General features: G+C 47.6%; 1 pseudogene; it reads left to right on the top strand.

Annotated features, from left to right (window-relative positions):
- The first annotated feature begins 6,000 nt into the window (after positions 1 to 6,000).
- LOC124723938 lies at positions 6,001 to 6,118 on the top strand (annotated as a pseudogene).
- Positions 6,119 to 7,746: the final 1,628 nt, after the last annotated feature.

Raw genomic sequence — 7,746 nt, forward strand, 5'->3', positions numbered from 1 at the left:
ACTATACTGTATATGCACCACTAAAATTTCATTATTTGCTGTCTTCCCTGATGGTGAAATTTTAATGGCAGACAAGGATTACGTCCTATGATTTTTGCCTGCTTTCGAGGTACCAGAGGCTGCACCGCCTGATGAAACTATTGAGGCTGATCTGGAGGAGCTGTTCAAAAGCTTAGTGGGTCGAGTGGAGGACAAGGAACGTGATGTCGTCTGTGTGCAGTATTAAAAGGATGAGGGCAGATGGCTGGCACATATCAGCAGTGTTGGGGACACAGAGGAAAAAGGATGTGACTGATCCTTAAGAGACCCCTGAGAATGAATGAAAGATATGACATATGATATGATTGAGCGTGACAAAAAGGGGGCATTGTGTCAGAAAGAAAGCTGTAAGGTAGATGTTCAGAAATGTTCAAATGTGTGTGAAGTCCTAAGGGACCAAACCGCTGAGGTCATCGGTCCCTAAACTTACACTCTACTTAAACTAACTTAACGATAACGACAGAACCGAGCGACGTGGCGCAGTGGTTAGCACACTGGACTCGCATTCGGGAGGACGACGGTTCAATCCCCCGTCCGGCCATCCTCTTTTAGGTTTTCCGTGATTTCCCTAAATCGCTCCAGGCAAATGTCGGGATTGTTCCTTTGAAAGGGCACGACCGACTTCCTTCGCCGTCCTTCCCTAACCCGATGAGACCGACGACCTCGCTGTTTGGTCTCTTCCCCCAAACAACACAACCCCAACGCTAAGGCAACACTATCCCCGAGGGAGGACTCGAACCTGGGGCGGGAGGGCCGTGTGAGGTAGATGTAATTCATTGAAAGTGAATATGTTTGTAGTTTAAGAAGGTGACAGGACTGCCATACTCGGTCAAAGACTTCTTCAGAGGGAAGGCAAAGACAACGAAACGGTGTTTGCTCATTTGTAGGGAACGAAAGTGGATGAAGTTTAGGACCTGGTCGTTTGTGGAGTATTTTGAACAGAAACCATTCTGGGTGTTGTGAAGAACCAGATGCTTTTCTAAATATTTGTGGAAGTGCTGCGTTGTGATGGATTCGTGTACCCTGTTAAAGACTGAAGGAAGGCTAACGACTCGCGAAATGAGGTTTCACTGGGAGGTTTGTTAGCTTTAAGGAGCAAGAACGTATTGGGAGTTTTCTATGGCTAGTGTTAGGAAATGGTGTATAGGAACGCCTAGTAAAGCGTTGATTGTAGGAAGTAGTTGGGACTTTTCTTAAGGCCGCGGTAAGAAACAGAGTCGCGACCAAGCGCTGTGCTAATTTTTCTTGAGACTATTGTTTTAATGTCACATGCAGTAACGGGCGTGTTTAGTTTGATTTGAGTACTTTCACGTACCGAAACGCCGTAGCATTGAGTGGGAGGCTTAATTGGTGTGATGGTGGATATGGGAGCCTGTGGAGTAGTCGAAGTCCGGATCACTGTGAGCAGAGAGGATATCTTCAAGCTATGAGATAAAGACGTTAGCTCTACTGAAGTTGTCTCATAACGTTTGGTTGTTGTGAAGGAGAGGACAGTGTGTTGAATGATTTGTACTAGGAGGCGATGGAAAGCGTTTCAATAACTTGTACAGTTTTATGGGTAATGTAGCACTGTTTATTAATTTCTGTCGCCCACCCCGCGTTTCTTTGCCTGAAGGAGGTCACGAATGTGTTACTGTAATTTCGCATGTCGGACGAGATCCCAGCGAGTAAAACCGCTCTTCAGCGAAACATTTTACATACACTCCTGGAAATGGAAAAAAGAACACATTGACACCGGTGTGTCAGACCCACCATACTTGCTTCGGACACTGCGAGAGGGCTGTACAAGCAATGATCACACGCACGGCACAGCGGACACACCAGGAACCGCGGTGTTGGCCGTCGAATGGCGCTAGCTGCGCAGCATCTGTGCACCGCCGCCGTCAGTGTCAGCCAGTTTGCCGTGGCATACGGAGCTCCATCGCAGTCTTTAACACTGGTAGCATGCCGCGACAGCGTGGACGTGAACCGTATGTGCAGTTGACGGACTTTGAGCGAGGGCGTATAGTGGGCATGCGGGAGGCCGGGTGGACGTACCGCCGAATTGCTCAACACGTGGGGCGTGAGGTCTCCACAGTACATCGATGTTGTCGCCAGTGGTCGGCGGAAGGTGCACGTGCCCGTCGACCTGGGACCGGACCGCAGCGACGCACGGATGCACGCCAAGACCGTAGGATCCTACGCAGTGCCGTAGGGGACCGCACCGCCACTTCCCAGCAAATTAGGGACACTGTTGCTCCTGGGGTATCGGCGAGGACCATTCGCAACCGTCTCCATGAAGCTGGGCTACGGTCCCGCACACCGTTAGGCCGTCTTCCGCTCACGCCCCAACATCGTGCAGCCCGCCTCCAGTGGTGTCGCGACAGGCGTGAATGGAGGGACGAATGGAGACGTGTCGTCTTCAGCGATGAGAGTCGCTTCTGCCTTGGTGCCAATGATGGTCGTACGCGTGTTTGGCACCGTGCAGGTGAGCGCCACAATCAGGACTGTATACGACCGAGGCACACAGGGCCAACACCCGGCATCATGGTGTGGGGAGCGATCTCTTACACTGGCCGTACACCACTGGTGATCGTCGAGGGGACACTGAATAGTGCACGGTACATCCAAACCGTCATCGAACCCATCGTTCTACCATTCCTAGACCGGCAAGGGAACTTGCTGTTCCAACAGGACAATGCACGTCCGCATGTATCCCGTGCCACCCAACGTGCTCTAGAAGGTGTAAGTCAACTACTCTGGCCAGCAAGATCTCCGGATCTGTCCCCCATTGAGCATGTTTGGGATTGGATGAAGCGTCGTCTCACGCGGTCTGCACGTCCAGCACGAACGCTGGTCCAACTGAGGCGCCAGGTGGAAATGGCATGGCAAGCCGTTCCACAGGACTACATCCAGCATCTCTACGATCGTCTCCATGGGAGAATAGCAGCCTGCATTGCTGCGAAAGGTGGATATACACTGTACTAGTGCCGACATTGTGCATGCTCTGTTGCCTGTGTCTATGTGCCTGTGGTTCTGTCAGTGTGATCATGTGATGTATCTGACCCCAGGAATGTGTCAATAAAGTTTCCCCTTCCTGGGACAATGAATTCACGGTGTTCTTATTTCAATTTCCAGGAGTGTATTTAGTAATGTGTTGATTACATTAAATAGGTAATTTTGTTTTAAAGCATACATTGGTGAAATTTTTTTTAAGATTTTGTAAATTATATTATTTTACAGAAGAAGTAAAAGATAATCTTCAATGATGCTGCTGATGTTGTGATGGTAAAGCGGTGTTGCTGGTAGTGGGGCGATAGGGAAGGCAGAAACCGGAGGGTTGTGATGAGCGTGAACCTTTTGACTAGGGCGGGAGGGAAGTATATATCTCTGGATGGATTTCATCATTGGGTCGTGGGATTTTGTGAAAGTTCCAGTGGGAGAAGATGGACAAGGCACGGAGGCTCATGTAAAATGTAGTGGTGCAGCAGGATGCCTGCGCTAGTAATTAGTGGATAGGATATTGGGCGCTGGGGGGAGATTTTCGATTACGTATTAAGTCTGAAGGTGGTACAAGAAGAGAAGAAGATATGGCGAATGGATGAGTTCCTGTAGGAGCGAGCTGGGGAAGATATTATGGGAGAGGACTGGTGTCTAACAACGTCTCCTTTTTTAGCTGTCGGTGGCCGCTGACATTTCAGTCTCCACAATGGCCGCTTCACAACATTTTAACTGGTGATTGTCCCAGTGGTCGGTAGATCGAACTTGGCGTCCAGCGCTGCCCGCCGGGATGTAGCGTGTTGCTGCTGTCTTGTTGCTTCCAAAGCAGACTGCCAAACAGCACGGGGAGCAAATCCCCTATCATGACGCCCGAGATTTGGTGTCACACATCTTTCGATTGCCTCATTAATAACACTGTCTCAGAAACCACTCGCTGGACACATAACAGACGTCTTCTCGAAATCGGAAGTGTGCTCCTCCGTTAAATTGTGCTCAGTCAATGCTGACTTGCCTTCTTGTCCAAGCCTTACGTTACGTATATAGGGTGAAGGAATATGAGTGCACTTGGATTTAACAACGCGATAGCTAACATAGTAGCGATTCAAAACATTCATAGCAAAATTACGGTCTGTGGATATTACCGGTAGGAAATAAAGGTTAAAGAATGACAATCTGGCAAGTTATTATCAAATGTATGTTTACTGAAGACGCTATAATATAGTAGAAGGTGATAGAGTGTGGATTAGAATAATGGAGGAGGAGAATACGGTTCCAGTTACGGGAGTATTTTTATTATTTGCTAATGATAGTCTTCGTGTTTTGTAAATGTTCTTTATCATTACACAGCAATTATGTCAGATCGTGTACACAACACGTGTAATTAGCACATATTAATGCAAAAATTAGAGTACCATCTTTTTTATTATTCCACTTTCAAAGATATTTTTTGTATTGAAGCGTTCATTCTTTGCCACACACTCCACAATTCTCAATGTTTTACAGTTCATTGTCAGCATTGGTTCCCCCTTTCCCAGAAGTAAGACACCAGCTCCATGAAACTCCGTTTTGACCCATGCCAGCTTCCCCAGGCCATCAGTATTGAAATAATACTCATCCCAGGTAGTCACCTTCGACCATTAACAACACATAGTAGCATGATTTTTGCGTATTGTTTCACACTCCTTCATCTGCTGCATTCGACTGTAGACTCCAGTATGGCTCGAAAGTAAATGATTTCCGCAGCTATGGTTACAGTGTTCCAAAATTGTCATTGTATGGCGTCAATTTTCTACCGAAAATACGCACAGGACAAAATTTGCTAGTTCACGAGGAATTACACTATGATGTCCGAGCGCCTAAGCACGCAGTGTGTGCTATATAACACCTGCCACATTAGCAGAGAATGCGACAGAGCCCAGATGTACTAAGCCCAGGATTATTATCTCTCATGCTACCCATAACATTCCTATTTTTGGAGATGATCGGAACATGAGTTTGGGCCCCGCTATGGCCGAGCGGTTCTAGGCGCTTCAGTTCGGAACCGCGCTGCTGCTACGGTCACAGGTTCGAATCCTGCCTCGGACATGGATGTGTGTGATGTCCTTAGGTTAGTTAGGTTTAAGTAATTCTAAGTCTAGAGGTCTGATGACCTCAGATGTTAAATCCCATAGTGCTTAGAGCCACGTTTCTTGTATAGAGGCGAGGCCCAGGGGAAATCAGGCATCCACAACGATCTTGTGACGTCATACTAGTTTCTTTGCTTGACATACATCCCAAACGCTCGGCTACGTCCTGGGCCAAATTATTATGTTTGTGAGAAGATATTAAAAAAAATCCTTATTGTCTTTATCGAGAGCCTGAGTGTATTCAAACGCACAGTTGCGATGTATCAAATTGGTCTCAAATAATAACTCGCTTCCCCTCTGAAGACGATCACTGCAACTCGTAAGACAACTAGTGTCAACTGCTGTGATGTACACAACAATGCCCTTATACCTCACTGGACTCGACAGAGGAAAGATGCACTAACACAGGCTCGATGCACTCAAACAATTTGCTATCGCTAGCTCGCAGCGTAATTTCCGGTCGCGCTGTGGCAGTGGATGCGAATCAATGGATCCACGCACACTACAGCAGTGCAACTGCGAACTCGCCAGGGGTTCACGGCGAGAGAAGTGTGGTCGCCCACCACGGCAATATCAGCCCTCGCTGCGATGCAGCTGTCGTTATAGTACAAATAGGCAGCGCTCACGCGTTCTAAGCCCTAGCAGCAGCTGTCATAATTGTGCCACGGATTTAATACAGACATGTGTACCATTAACTATTTTCTGTGTTTTAATTATGGCGTTTTAGTTAGAATGTGGCCATTCAAAACTTAAAATAGCCCAAATCAACACATGCACTACTTCCTAGACATAGTGCTTTCACCTTTAAAATACATATTTTCACTTGAAAATATAGTCTGCTATTTCAGCCGGTTGGGGCAACGGCCTTGCCGCAGTGGATACACCGGTTCCCGTCAGATCACCGAAGTTAAGCGCTGTCGGGCGTGGCCGTCACTTGGATGGGTGACCATCCGGGCTGCCATGTGCTGTTGCCATTTTTAGGGGTGCACTCAGCCTCGTGATGCCAATTGAGGAGCTGCTCGACCGAATAGTAGCGGCCCCGGTCAAAGAAAACCATCGTAACGACTGGGAGAGCGGTGTGCTGACCACACGCCCCTCCTATCCGCATCCTCAGCTGCGGATGACACGGCGGTCGGATGGTCCCGATGGGCCACTTGTGGCCTGAAGACGGAGTGCTTTATTTCAGCCGGTTCCGTGTAATCACTGTATAGCAATATCACCTGTGTAATGAACGGCGTTCTTCTTCACCTCCAAGTATCCGATTATTCTTTATTTCTTGGAAATTTTAGAAAGAGAACTAGGACGGGTTCAGCTGATAATAAGAGGGTTGGAACTTTAATGGTGGCAACTATGTATTTACAGCTCGCACAAAATATATAAGTGTTTCAAAGAGTTTCTGATCTTCAAAGTAGTCACCAGCATTGTGTATAACCCGTTGCCAGCGATGTGGAAGTCGTAGGATACTCTTAGCGGTGCCAGTTGTGTTGACAGCTCGAGCGGCGCGGTCTAACAGATCAACGAATTTGTAGCAGTTGTGAAGCGAATGCCTTGAAGTGTTTCCTTCAGTTTATAAATCTAGTTGAACTCACAGGGCTTAAGTCAGGGGAGTGCAGTAGGTGGTATAGCACTTAGCAGCCCCGTCAGTCACACAAATCAGTAACAGCTTGCTCTGTACGTACTTGAGCATTGTACTGCAAAATGATTGTCAAGTCCTGGAGAAAGTGTCACCACTCCTTTGTCTATGCTGTTCATTTTTGGAACACTACTGATGGCCAGCTTAGCGACAGAAGTGATGACACTTTCTGCAGGACCTGACCATCATTTTACAGGACAATGGTCAAGCACGTACAGTGCAAGCTCTTACTGATTTGTTTGGCTGATGGGGCTGCTAAGTGCTATACAACCTACTGCACTCCTCTGACTTAAGCCCTCGTGAGTTCAACTCGTTTTCTAAACCGAAGGAAAAACTTCACGGCATTCTCGTCAGAACTGCTACAAATTCGCCGGGCAATAGACCGCGCCGCTCGAACTGTCAACACAACTGGCACCGCTAAGAGTATCCTGCGACTTCCACATTGTTGGCAACGGATTATACACAATGCTGGTGACTACTTTGAAGATCACTAAAACTTTGAAACACGTATCTATTTTTTACGATCTGTAAATAAACAGTTGCCACTATTAAAGTTCCAACCCTCTTAACTACGGGCCACCAGAGACCGTATGATTTATTACTGAAATTACAGCCACGGAAACTGACGAAGTGCGCACCGCTGCACGTTTTGCGCATGAATTTCTGTTATCTTAGTAACGGGCAGCGGTGCCCTCATGGTTGGCTCAGCGCTTAAAACGCATGCTTCAGGGAAGCAGCAGTAGCGTGCCACAAGCCCCACTCCCCTGGCAGCGAGAGAGACTCGACAGGAACTGTGGAGTCGGCTGTTCTCTCAGTTGAAACAGTTTTTCTGTTGTCCAGATTGTCTACAGCGATCACCAGGAAACATGGAGACTCTTTCTGCTTGTGGAGGTCCTTAACGCGCAACACAGTACGCACTACAAGGCCAAAGTGCTCCATTTCTACGTCAGAAAGTCCGATGTTCCCGAG

The sequence above is a fragment of the Schistocerca piceifrons genome, chromosome 1 (genome assembly GCF_021461385.2).
Source record: "Schistocerca piceifrons isolate TAMUIC-IGC-003096 chromosome 1, iqSchPice1.1, whole genome shotgun sequence".
Classification (NCBI taxonomy): Eukaryota; Metazoa; Arthropoda; class Insecta; order Orthoptera; family Acrididae; genus Schistocerca; species Schistocerca piceifrons.